At 32.9% G+C, this 13,621-nt stretch overlaps 1 non-coding gene across 1 annotated transcript; it reads right to left on the bottom strand.

The window, feature by feature from the left end:
• Window positions 1–5,063: 5,063 nt before the first annotated feature.
• LOC139887146 (small nucleolar RNA R71) lies at window positions 5,064–5,170 on the bottom strand. The gene has a single exon (XR_011772989.1). It is a non-coding gene; the product is annotated as a small nucleolar RNA R71 (small nucleolar RNA).
• Between the last annotated feature and the right edge of the window lie 8,451 nt (window positions 5,171–13,621).

Raw genomic sequence — 13,621 nt, 5'->3', positions numbered from 1 at the left:
ATGTTGAAAACATTTAATCATTTAAATACTAATCTCATATAATATTCATAGAAAAATCCGGGTCGTTACAGTACCTACCCGTTAAATAAATTTCGTCCCGAAATTTTAAACAGTTGTAGGCGTTGACGCATCATCTGGAAATAAGTGCGGGTATTTATGCTTCATCTGATCTTCACGCTCCCATGTTAACTCGGGTTCTTTATGAACATTCCATCGAACCTTAACAATTGGTATTTTGCTTTACTTAAGCCCTTTAACCTCACAATCCATTATTTTGACGGGTTCTTCAACGAATTTTAGTTTTTTGTCGATCTTAATTTCGTGTAAAGGAATAGTGAGATCTTCTTTAGCTAAGCATTTCTTCAAATTTGATACGTGGAAGGTGTTATGTACACCGGCGAGTTGTTGAGGTAGTTCAAGTCGATAAGCCACTGGCCTAACACGATCAATAATCTTGAATGGCTCAATATATCTCGGATTTAGTTTCACCCATTTTCCAAAATGAATAACACCTTTCCAAGGTGATACCTTAAGCATGACCATGTCACCAACCTCAAATTCTAAAAGTTTTTTTTGACATCGGCGTAGCTCTTTTGCCACTCCTGGCTATTTTCAACCGTTGTTGCATCTGAATGATCTTCTTAGTAGTTTCCTGGATAATTTACGGACCCATAATCTATTTATCCTCCACTTATTTCCAACAAATCGGAGACCTGCACTTCCTACCATAAAGTGCCTAGAACGGTGCTGCATCAATACTCGAGTGATAACTATTGTTGTAGGAAAATTGTGCTAATGGTAGATGTCGATCCCAACCATTTCCAAAATCAATAACACATGATCGTAGCATGTCTTCAAGTGTCTGTATCATCCTTTCACTTTGCCCATCAGTTTGTGGATGGTAGGCAATACTCATGTCTATACGAGTTCCCAATGCTTGATGTAACGTCTTCCAAAATCTTGAAACAAATCTGCCATCTCGATCAAAGATAATAGAGATTGGTATTTCATGTCTGGAGACGACTTCCTTCAAGTATAGTCGTGCCAATTTCTCCATTTTATCTTCTTCTTTCATTGGTAGAAAGTGTGCTGACTTGGTAAGATGATCGACTATTACCCAAATTGTATCATAACCACTTGCAGTCCTTAGCAATTTAGTGATAAAATCCATGGTAATGTTTTCCCATTTCCATTTCGGGATTTCTGGTTGTTGAAGTAGACCTGATGGTTTCTGATGTTCAGGTTTGACTTTAGAACAAGTCAAACATTCTTCTACGTATGTAGCAATATCAGCTTTCATACCCGGCCACTAAAAGTGTTTCTTGAGGTCTTGGTACAATTTTCCCGCTCCGGGATGTATTGAGTATATGATTTTATGTGCTTCCTGATAATGCTACAAACGAACATATATTTCATAGCATTATCCCTCCAGAAATACAAGCTTTTAGTTGCAATTGTTCTATTTACAAGTGATATTCGTTTAAATAATAAAAGGTGAAGACAAAAGGCAGAATTGACGATTTGAAGACACAAATGGCCAAAAAGCTAAAAAGTACAAGTTACAATCCAAGAGGTTCAAATTATTGATGAATAACGTCTAAAAATTATAAATGTACAAGTTGCGGAACGCAAAGTACAAGATATCTTAGCGTACAAAAAGACGTTCGAAAATCCGGAATCGGAACTTAAACCGAGAAATAACGTACAACTCAACGGAGCTGAAAGTACAAGTCAAATATGCACAAGAATATAATATAATATATATATATATAATTAATATAAATTATATATATATTATATATTTAAATAATATGTCGACAAACTAAAATACAAAACAATATGAGCTGGAGCAGCCCTCCATGCGATCGCATGGGATTTGGGCATCACAGCCATGCGATCGCATGGGGCTAAAAGTCTGACCAAGTCTATAAGTTGATCATTTTTGGCCGATTTTAGTACACTAGAGATTAATAATCTCTTCTTCTTTCTCTCTATATTTATAATTTATATTTATAATTTTAATTTAAGTTAATTTTAATAATAAGGTTATTCTAACAAATGTTTTAAGGTTTTGTAAGTCAAAACTCTGTCCGTGTAACTCTACGCGATTAATACTCATTGTAAGTTATGTTCAGCCTTTTTACTTTAATGTCTCGTAAATAAGTTATTATTATGCTTATTTGAGCCAAAGTAATCGTGATATTAGACTAAATATTAAGACCGGGTTATTGGACTTTGGACCATAATTAATGTTTGAACAAAGACCGACACTTGTGGACATTGGACTATGGACTATTAATAGATGGGGGGTATTGTCTAATCGAGAGACAACTCATTGGAGTCTGTCGAACCTATCTTCAATTTAATTAGCCTAATAATTAAATAATGATTATGGTTGTCCTATTTAGTGACGTTCATACAGAGTCTATTATAATCATTTAATTAATTATTCGGGTTGGGTAATTGAGTATTCAAACTGATCAAATGGGTAAATTAATAATCATATCTAATTAAAACAGGGGTGGATTATATAAAGTGATAACTGGTGTAATTGTTGATAGAAGTGATAACTGCTTCATAGTTTAAATCCTTAATTAGTTGGACTATTTAACTTCGGGTATAAGGGTAATTTGACGAGGACACTCGCATTTTATATTTATGACCGATGGACTATTATGGGCAAAATCCAGATAGCCATATCAAATAAACCAGAACAAAGAACAATTAACCCGGGGTAATAATATATAACCAAAACGTCAAACATCATGATTACGGAAGTTTAAATAAGCATAATCCTTTTATTTCATATTTCATCGCTATTTTATTTACTAGAAATTTATTTTATCGCAATTTACATTATCGCAAAAAACTAAAAATTTGACAAACCGGTCGTTAAACGGTAAAAACCCCCCTTTTATAATAATAATAATAATTATATATATATATATATATATATATATATATATATATATATATATATATATATATATATATATATATATATATATATATATATATATATATTTATAGTTTATAAAATATAGTAAGCTTTAAAATTGGTATCCCTGTGGAATGAACCGGACTTACTAAAAACTACACTACTCTACGATTAGGTATACTTCCTATAAGTGTGTAGCAAGGTTTAGGTATATCCATTCTATAAATAAATAAATAACTTGTGTATATTGTAGCGTAATTAATAGCATTTCTATATATATTTTATATATACCTCGTTGCACATCAAGTATTTTTGGCGCCGCTGCCGGGGAACCTACTAACCGAAAGCGGAACGCTATAATATTTTCTGTAAAAATATATTTATATAAGTTTATTATATTTTATTTAAATATTTTATATATATTTAAAATCATAAAAACCAAAAATTAAAAATTAAAATAAATAAAAAAGTAATCGGCCCAGCACTGTAACAGCCCAATATTCGGCCTGGTTTCGGATTCCATGCGAACGCATGGAAATACAACACAAACTCCATGCGATCGCATGGAGTGATTTGACTGGCCTGATACCTCTGCTAATCGAAATTAGGGTTTATAATAAAAATTATTAATAATAATTTAGGGTTTTATTATATTATTATTTAGTTTTAGTTTTCATTAATTTGTATTTTTAAGTTTTAATTAGTTTTAAATTATATAAATTAAATACTTTTATAAAATAATAATATAAAAATAATATTTTTATAAAAATTGTATTTTTAGCATTTTAGTTATAATTTGTATTTTTATCGTTTATTCGTAATTTTTAATAATTCTCGTTCGTAATTAGTTTTAAGTTAGTATTTGCCGTAGTAATTTTATATTTCTAAAAATTTAGACTTTGCCGTAAAATCCCTTAAGTGCTTTTTCCTTAGAATTAAGATTTAGGCGCTTTAGAATTTTGCGACGCCACTTTAAGTTTATAGATTTTAGTGCTTTTTAATTGCCGTTTTTCGTATAGATTTGCATTTTTAAGTTTTAATACCTTTAGGCGCAAACTTTTTAGATTTAGTTTTTAGACTTTTAAGTTTCGACGTTTTTCTTTCTTATTTTTATTTTTTGACGTTTTTCGACGCGCTTTGTCTTTTTCTTTTTCTACGCTCTAGTTTTTAGGACCTAGAATTTTGTTTATTTTCTTTAAATTTCGACGAAAAATTATTGTAAGCAATTAAATTGATAGACATCTAAATTTTCTGGTTCGTAGTAATAGTTGGATTTGTTAGTGGCGAGTTGTGGACTTCCGATTTAAAGGGTCCTGGCTACCTGCTGCATCTTTTGGCTATTCGAAACGTGGGCAAAATAAGAAAAGTCTATTAATTTGATAACTTATATAATTTTTATCTTTTTAACTAATAGGATATTCAGTGAATGCACCGAGCGAAACGTTCACCACCTTTCGTACGTTCACCACCTGTAACTCGATCAAGGCATCTAGCAAATATTACTGCCATTGAATTTTTAGAATCATCATCTAGTCGAACAAGTACTTCAATTCAAATTTCTGATAATCCATTTTTTGAACCCGACTTCACAATTGAGAACCCGGAGGATATTCAGGGACAATTCCAAGATCCTGAACCATTAAACATTCCTCCTGAACCACAATTTATTCAAACGGAGTTTGTCGAAGAAGGAACCATTAAATCAGAATCTTCTAGTGATTCGGATTCAACAAATTAAAATGTGGAAGATCTAGAACCTCAAACTATGGAAGATCGAATGAGAGCCACACGTACGGGCCAAGGTCATGCCATTACTCAACTAGAAGTTACTGCACCAAATTTTGAAATCAAAGGACAAATTATACATATGGTTACTAATCAATGCCAGTTCGGTGGTACAACAAAAGAAGATCCAAACGAACATCTTCGAACCTTTAATAGAATTTGTACTTTATTTAAAATCCGAGAAATTGAAGATGAAACGATCTATCTTATGTTGTTCCCTTGGACTTTAATTGGGGAAGCTAAAGATTGGTTAGAATCATTACCCGAAGGAGCAATTGATACATGGGATATCTTAGTGAAGAAATTTCTTCAAAGATTCTTTCCGGCATCTAAAGCCGTGAGACTTCAAGGAGAAATTACCACGTTCGCACAAAAGCCTATTGAAACTTTATTTGAGGCGTGGACAAGATTCGGAAAGATGTTGAGAGGATGTCCTCAACACAGTTTAGACACTTTTCAAATAGTTTAGATATTCTATAAAGGCGTTAATATCGCTACAAGAATAGATATTGACACAGCTGCTGGTGGTTCCATTATGAAGAAAACCGCTACTGAAGCTCACAAGATTATCGATAAAACAGCCTCCCACTCTCATGAGTGGCACCAAGAGAAAGATATCTTACATTCATCTAAAGCGGCTAGAGCCGATTCTAGCCATGACTTTGATTCCGTTTCCGCAAAAATAGATGCTTTTGAAAGACGAATGGAAAAGATGACTAAAGATATTCACGCAATACAAATCAGTTATGAGCAATGCGGTGTACCACACTTAACAAAGGATTGTAATGTCGAGCAAACGATGGAACAACGTGAGAATGTTTTCTACATAAACCAAAGGCAGGGAAATAATTATTAAAATAATTATCAACAGCCAAGGCAAAACCTAAACCGAAGTCAAAACATTCTTTACAATCCAAATGGACCCAACAATAACAATAATAATCAAAACAACACTTTCAATCAACAAAGGCCAGGCTTATATAAACAACCACAACAAACCGAAGAGAAAAAGTCAAATCTGGAAGAAATGGTATTAAAGTTAGTTGAATCTCAAAAACAATTTATTACATCTCAAACCCAAACAAATGAAAAGTTTGATCAATCATTTAGAACTCAACAAACTTCCATTTTAAATCTAGAAAAACAAGTAGGTACTCTAGCGGGCCTGATGAGTGAAAGGAAACAAGGAAAGCTACCAAGTAATACTGAAATAAATCCTCGGAATGAAAATGTTAACATCGTTTCAACTAATTCTGAAAAATCAGAAATAAAAGAGGAAAAGATTTCAGACGATGAAGAAATAACACCACCACCAGGTTTTGAAAAACCAATTTATGCACCATTCAAACCACCTATTCCGTTTCCAATAAAAGTTGAATATGAGCAAGAAATAGGTAATAAAGTTTGTGTTGGTGATACCTCGCAAAGGAAAAGGAAGAGTAAGCAAGAACAAGAAACTAAAGCCGTTAAAATAGAACCATTGAATACTATTCCACCGGAATTTCCGCCTAAGTCGGGTGATCCGGGTGAATTTATTGTTCCTTGTCTACTTAGTGATTGTGTCATGTATAATGCACTAGCAGATCTAGGTGCAAGTGTGAGTATTATGCCTCTTTCATTATATAAGAAGTTAGATGTAGGAGGGTTAAGTCCAACAAAAATGAGTGTTCGATTCTTTGACCAAACCATTAGACAACTAGTTGGAATTACTGACAACCTACCCATTAAAGTAGGTAATTTAACCTTTCTAGTCGAATTTGTTGTCATAGACATAGAAGAGGAATCAAACTTTCCTCTACTTTTAGGTCAACCATTCTTAGCATCCACCAAGGCGTTAATTGATGTAAGAGAAGGTAGAATGACACTTAATGATGGTGAAAAATCGATCACCTTTGTGAGTCAAAAATCTAGATCTCCACCAACCAAAACCGTTGAACCAATAACTCCAACGGTAGTGCTTAACAATGTTAAAATGCCTAAGTATGGGGAAGATGAAGTAACACCTAATAATGACCAGAAAACACAGAACCCCATTAATGATACGAAATTAGATGACCTCGTTATTAACAGTTCAATGAAAAAGCTTTATAAACGAGTTCACGATGCTAGGATTAAGGGAAATTTTAAGTTATGTAACCGATTAGTATCTAATCTGTCATCAAAAGAAAAAGAGAAATTAGTTGATTTTGTGAAGATTACAAAAGAAACTGACCAATGGCTTAAAACAAAAATCACAGATATGCAAGTTAATGATGGTCTGATGGAATTTAACGAGGAAGTTAATCACGATTTCAACACCACAGCTAGCTAAGTGTGGGGAGATTCAAAAGTTTTAAAGATAATTTCATGCTATCTAAAAGTTAGATATTCTGTTTTCGTGTAGTTCCGAGAATGGAATCCGATTGGTCTTTTCTACTAGCAGACCCTAAAGAACTAGTCCTCTCCCTCATTCTGAATTTTTTTGTTTTTAGGTTTTACAAGATGAAGCATGCATTTGATATCAGCCATGGTTTAATAAGCTTCAAAGGTAAGTTTTTATTTATTTTATGCTTTTAGCCTTTTGTTTTTAAACGCTAAATTATCGCTATAAAGTATTAAATTGATATTCATTAAAAATAGGTATAATAAACCGAAATTACTAATATCAATACAAAAATTTAATCCATCACTGCGAAATTTACCGTTTATTCATAAGTAATAAATATCTTTAATCAATCAACTAAAAATATTTCAAAAATTCGCCAGGAGTAAAACTAGGTAATATAGCCGAAATTACTTTAGAAGGACATATATTTTTGTTAATATTTGATTGATTAAAGTGGGATAAAAGACAAAAAAGATTTCTATTTTTCCTTCTTTTTATAATTAATATATAACTATTTTATTTTAATATAGTATTTTAAAATTTATAAAATTTAATGTATAAAAATATTAAAAATATTTATATTTTATTAATATGCATTTTAAACTTAAGTTTTGTGTGATTTTAAAAACAAAATTTACTTTATTTTATTAAGTTAAAAATATGATTTCTAAAATTCGTCGTAAGTTAAACACTAGGTCTTGAACCGAAATTGCTTTACCCGAGGGAGGGACGAAAAATTTTGTTATCATTATTTTTAATCTTATTGATATAAAGTATGCCAAAAATATTAAAAAAACCAAAAATCTTTGTTTTTAAAACAATCGCTTTAAAATGACAAATTTTGAAATTTTGTTGAGGGACGAACTAGGTGAACGTACCGAAACGACCTCACTCTAAATACCAAGGAAAAACAAAATTTTAAAATTATTTATTTATTTGTTTTAATTAAGTAAAAGTTTTTATAAAAAAAAAAAAAAAAAAAACCCAGGCACCCCATGCGATCGCATGGAAAATGCACTGGAACCCCATGCGATCGCATGGGGACCAAATTCTGGGCAGGATCAAAAGACCCGAGCTATCTGCTCTGTCTCACAATAACACACACACATACGCGAAAACACACACAAACTCTCTCAATTTTTCACCAAATTTCATCAAAATTGTTGCTACAATCCGCTACAAACATGCCTTTCCTTGGATTTGGGAAGAAAAAAAGGTAACGATTTCACCCCTAAACTCTTCAAATTCGGATTTTTAGTAATTATGAACAATTTTTACCCAATTTAATTTTGATGATTTCTAGCTTGTTTATAGTTAAATTGTTAGTATATATTGCTTGTATAACCTAGATTGATGCTATTTGTCATTATTTGGAGCCTTAAACTTCAAAAATTTTAGAAATATAGGTGTTCTTGAGCAATTTGGGGCTTTTTGATATAAAGGGGTTATGGCCGATTTTTGTTGTGAATTCATGCTAAATTAAGTAATGTAACGTGTTTAGGTTACTAAATGATCCAAACTTTGATCCTAAACATGATTTTTGAGCAAGATTGTTGACTTTTCTAGTCAAAAATGCACGAACTAGGTTATTTTGATCTAAATGCCATTTGGAACTTGTTTAAATTGCTATATTGATTATTTTGATATGTTTTAGAAGATAAATGCTTATAAACACCATATACATTTTCATATATGCTTATTTGAATAAGTGTAGAAATGTTAAATTTATGAAAATGTGTATAGGTTCAATTGTGATTAAACATGTTATTATAATTGTTTTAATTTGTTATTTTGCTAACACTAATGCATTATTTGGATGCACAAAATTTTGTGTCTAATGTGTTTTGCAGAGAAATACACATACCGATGGAGCTGGATCATCTTCAGGACAATACCAAGGACCTGAACAACAACCTGAACAACAACCTGAACCACAACCAGAACCACAACCTCAGCAACAACAAGAACAACAACATTTTGATCAACACATACCATACTATGAGCCACAACCACAATTCTCTAATGAATACCGACAGTTTCAGCCGCATGAATTGATACTCCATCCAATGGTTCATGAAGAGGAATTACACCCCAATCTGAGATTCGAATGATACTGGATAGAATATCCGAGGTACCAACGCAACAAACAAAAGCTTAACAGGAAGAATGTGGAAGTACCGAGGGTAATAGATTGGGAGCCTCTAGAGACGGTTCACCTAGCCGACCCGGTTAGGAACCTGCTGATCCAAAGGTATGGTAACTCTTTATTTCATGATTGGGAGCAGTTGTTTACCATACGTAGGCCGGTATATAAAGAATGGTGCGTTGAATTGATGAGCACCATTGTAATTAATACTGAGGTATCTATGTTAGAAGATAGATCTTTTCTTAGATTTTTACTTGGAGGTAGGATGTACAGAATGTCCCTTATGGACATGGCTAGGGCTTTACAAATTTACACCCCTGCTGATTTATTATCACCTGATTGTACAGCTTTGATTTATGAAGGTGATAAGGTAGATAGAAATTTTGACGCTAACGCCATTTGGAGGCGAATGTCAAAATTTAATGTGTTTAAGAGGGGTGGCAAACACTCCTATTTAGATATTGACAGGGCAGAGCTTCGCATAATTCATAGGTTTTTAGCGAACTCTATTACATAATTGGGTAAAAATAAGGAAAAGAATACGTTGCATGATTTGTTTTACCTTAAGTGTATTAGAGACCCAAGAGGCTTTGTCAACATCCCCTATTGTGTTGGATATTATTTGTCGAAAGTTGCAGATGGTATACATGAATGCGGCATAATAGGGGGTGGTATATTTGTCACTCTGATAGGAGAATATTTGGGGGTTAATAGGTTTTAAGGGGGTCCAATGATAGAGGTTACGGAACAAACCGAACCTATAGGTCTTGCGGTTTATCAGGGGGCACAGGTACTGTCATGTAGACAAAATAGGGCTGTGCCATATCAGGGTAGCAGACCGCACGTGGAAAGGGGCTCAGACGAGGAAATGGAGGAAGCAACTGATATTAGGGAAGTCGTTCGAGATAGTTATATTGATGTATATCAGCGGATAGATGAGGTGGAAATGAATGCCGATATGCGGCATAATCAGTATGTTCACTGGATAGCTGCAGATGAGTATGAGCATTTGAGGCAGCGACAGCATGATAGATGGGACGTTCATCAGCACTAAATCATGAGCCATCTATCATATCAGGTACCACAGAACTACGTTCCAACTCAACCTGCATACTATCCACCATTTCAGCCCGACATGAGACCACCCTATAACGTTTATGACCCGAACCAAGCCTACCAGGATACGTATCACCAACAATGGAACCCGGAGGACAACATGAACTGGAATCCGTATCCAGATTGATTATCTGTTCCATTATTTATTATTTATGTTTCTAACATTTTCTTCTTATTATGTTTAAATATTTGATATATTTTCTATTTTGTAGTATTTAAAACTTTTATTTTTATTATGTTCATATATTGTATTTATAATTTGAAAGTGGGATTCTAAGTTCCATTTCAAATTATTACATGTTTATATTTGTATTGTATGTATATTGTCAATTGTACAAAACAGGATAAAACAACGCATTTTCAAAGACTGACATTAAGTTCAGCAAAAGCTACTAATTTTGACGACAAGACGAAAGACAAATGTGATATAACAAATGACGGAATGAACAAATATGTTTGGAAACTTTGGTAAAATTTTAATCATTTTCTACGCTAATCACCCTCATGAATTTAAATTTTTACTGATTTCTTGCAAATGAGGGCATTGCAAGATCTTAAGTGTGGGGAGGGGATTAAATTCTTTTGGTTAAACATATTATTAATACACTAAGTTTAATTGCCAAATTTTATGAAAATTTGAAAATTTTTCAATTAACTGAATTCAAAATCATGTTTATACATATTTATGAACGATAAAACTAGGTGATAAAACCGAAATTATCGTTATCTCAAAAAGAACATAAATTGAGAAACAACTTTAAATACTAGATTCATTTAAGAATGGAATAGACGAGAATAAAAAGGCAAAGAAAAACATAAACAAAAGTTAAGTGTGGGAAGAATTACCAAGTTATTTAAAACATATATCACACATTTTTATACAAGATTATTGCAGGTACTTTTTCTTTGGACGACACTAATCAGTTTTACCCGGTTTACTGTAATATTAATATATGAGAAAGATGGATCTACATGATGAATCAATTCCATCATTATAGGAAGTAAAGTCTTCCGAAAAAGACACGCGCTTCTTAATTTAGGTCAAGAAGTTGTCGTCCAGACCAGCTGTAGGTTGACGAAAAATATAGAAAAGTCATCTCTAAAATCAGCAGGAAATCCACGGACCTCAGCATCAAACAGGGTCGCCAAGTGGTCAGACTTATCCTAACCATGAGAGGATCTGTCTTGTAAAATGGGGAGGGCGCCGTGCAAATTAGCTGGATAAGACTAATGAACCAGACCCCCAAAAAGAATAATCTCCTTAAAGATTAAAAATCAGCTTTTAAGCCTGATATTACTCAATCCTTGAGATTGACCTTAAAGATTGAGAATTCAAACTCATGGAATTCAATGATATCTAAACTCGAGCTTGAACGAGAAAATATTTTGATCAAAACTAAAACCGATTTGTTTTCTGAAAAACCCATTTTCAATGCGTTCATTACCATTGAACGTAAAATCCTAAGATTTCATCAGAATTCATTAGGTCACCTGAACCAAATCGGGTGTCAACCGTAAGAACGGTGGTTGCATAGCATGGTCGAAGACAGGACCTTGTGCCAGACCTAAAAACTATAGGGTGATCTTTACTATTGCTCCTACCAAGGATAGTAATTTCATCCGACACGTTTTAGACCATGATCATACGCATGTCATTAGACATCGCCTTAACAGTTGCTTGTTCATTGCTTTCCTTTACAACCGGACGGTCGTTTACCGAAAGGTAATATACGGGACAAGTAGACTGGACGTGTGCTTTCCTAATACAAGGTTAGCAAGTGGGTGACACAAAACCACAATTTTTGAGCTAAAATTTTAAAAATCTGAAACCCACAACCCACAAAAACAATTTTGCAAACACCGGTGAAGGGTTATTCCGGAAAACCTGTCTAGGGTAAAATCTAGCTTGAATTTTCAAAAAGATCAAATGTTTTCATAAAGATCCTATTTCCTAAAGGATCTAAATTTTTATAGTCATGTGGGACTGTAAACCACAATGTTACTATCATTGTTTATATTGCCATATCAAAATCACTGATGTATAAAGTGTGAAGAATAAAGAAGTGATTAGTGTGATTCAAGTTCTATATTGCTTGAGGACAAGCAACGCTCAAGTGTGGGAATATTTGATAATGCTGCAAACGAACATATATTTCATAGCATTATCTCTCCAGAAAGACAAGCTTTTAGTTACAATTGTTCTATTTACAAGTGATATTCGTTTAAATAATAAAAGGTGAAGACAAAAGGCAGAATTGACGATTTGAAGACGCAAATGGCCGAAAAGCTAAAAAGTACAAGTTACAATTCAAGAGGTTCAAATTATTGATGAATAACGTCTAAAAATTATAAAAGTACAAGTCGCGGAACGCAAAGTACAAGATATCTCAGCGTACAAAAAGACGTTTGAAAATCCGAAACCGGAACTTAAACCGAGAAATAACGTACAACTCAACGGAGCTGAAAGTACAAGTCAACTATGCACAAGAATATAATATAATATATATATAATTAATATAAATTAGATATATATTATATATTTAAATAATATGTCGACAAACTAAAATACAAAGCAATATGAGCTGGAGCAGCCCTCCATGCGATCGCATGGGATTTGGGCATCACAGCCATGCGATCGCATGGGGCCAAAAGTCTGGCCAAATCTATAAGTTGATCATTTTTCGGCCGATTTTAGTACACCAGAGATTAATAATCTCTTCTTCTTTCTCTCTATATTTATAATTTATATTTATAATTTTAATTTAAGTTAATTTTAATAATAAGGTTATTCTAACAAATGTTTTAAGGTTTTGTAAGTCAAAACTCTGTCCGTGTAACACTACGTGATTAATACTCATTGTAAGTTATGTTCAACCTTTTTACTTTAATGTCTCGTAACTAAGTTATTATTATGCTTATTTGAGCCAAAGTAATTGTGATGTTAGACTAAATATTAAGACCGGGTTATTAGACTTTGGACCATAATTAATGTTTGAACAAAGACCGACACTTGTGGACATTGGACTATGGACTATTAATAGATGGGGGGTATTGTCTAATCGAGTGACAACTCATTGGAGTATGTCGAACCTATCTTCAATTTAATTAGCCTAATAATTAAATAATGATTATGGTTGTCCTATTTAGTGACGTTCATACGGAGTCTATTATAATCATTTAATTAATTATTCGCGTTGGGTAATTGAGTATTCAAACTGATCAAGTGGGTAAATTAATAATCATATCTAATTAAAACAGGGGTGGATTATAT

The sequence above is a fragment of the Rutidosis leptorrhynchoides genome, chromosome 1, assembly GCF_046630445.1.
Source record: "Rutidosis leptorrhynchoides isolate AG116_Rl617_1_P2 chromosome 1, CSIRO_AGI_Rlap_v1, whole genome shotgun sequence".
NCBI classification, from domain to species: domain Eukaryota; kingdom Viridiplantae; phylum Streptophyta; class Magnoliopsida; order Asterales; family Asteraceae; genus Rutidosis; species Rutidosis leptorrhynchoides.
This window is presented reverse-complemented; position numbering and strand designations above follow the sequence as displayed.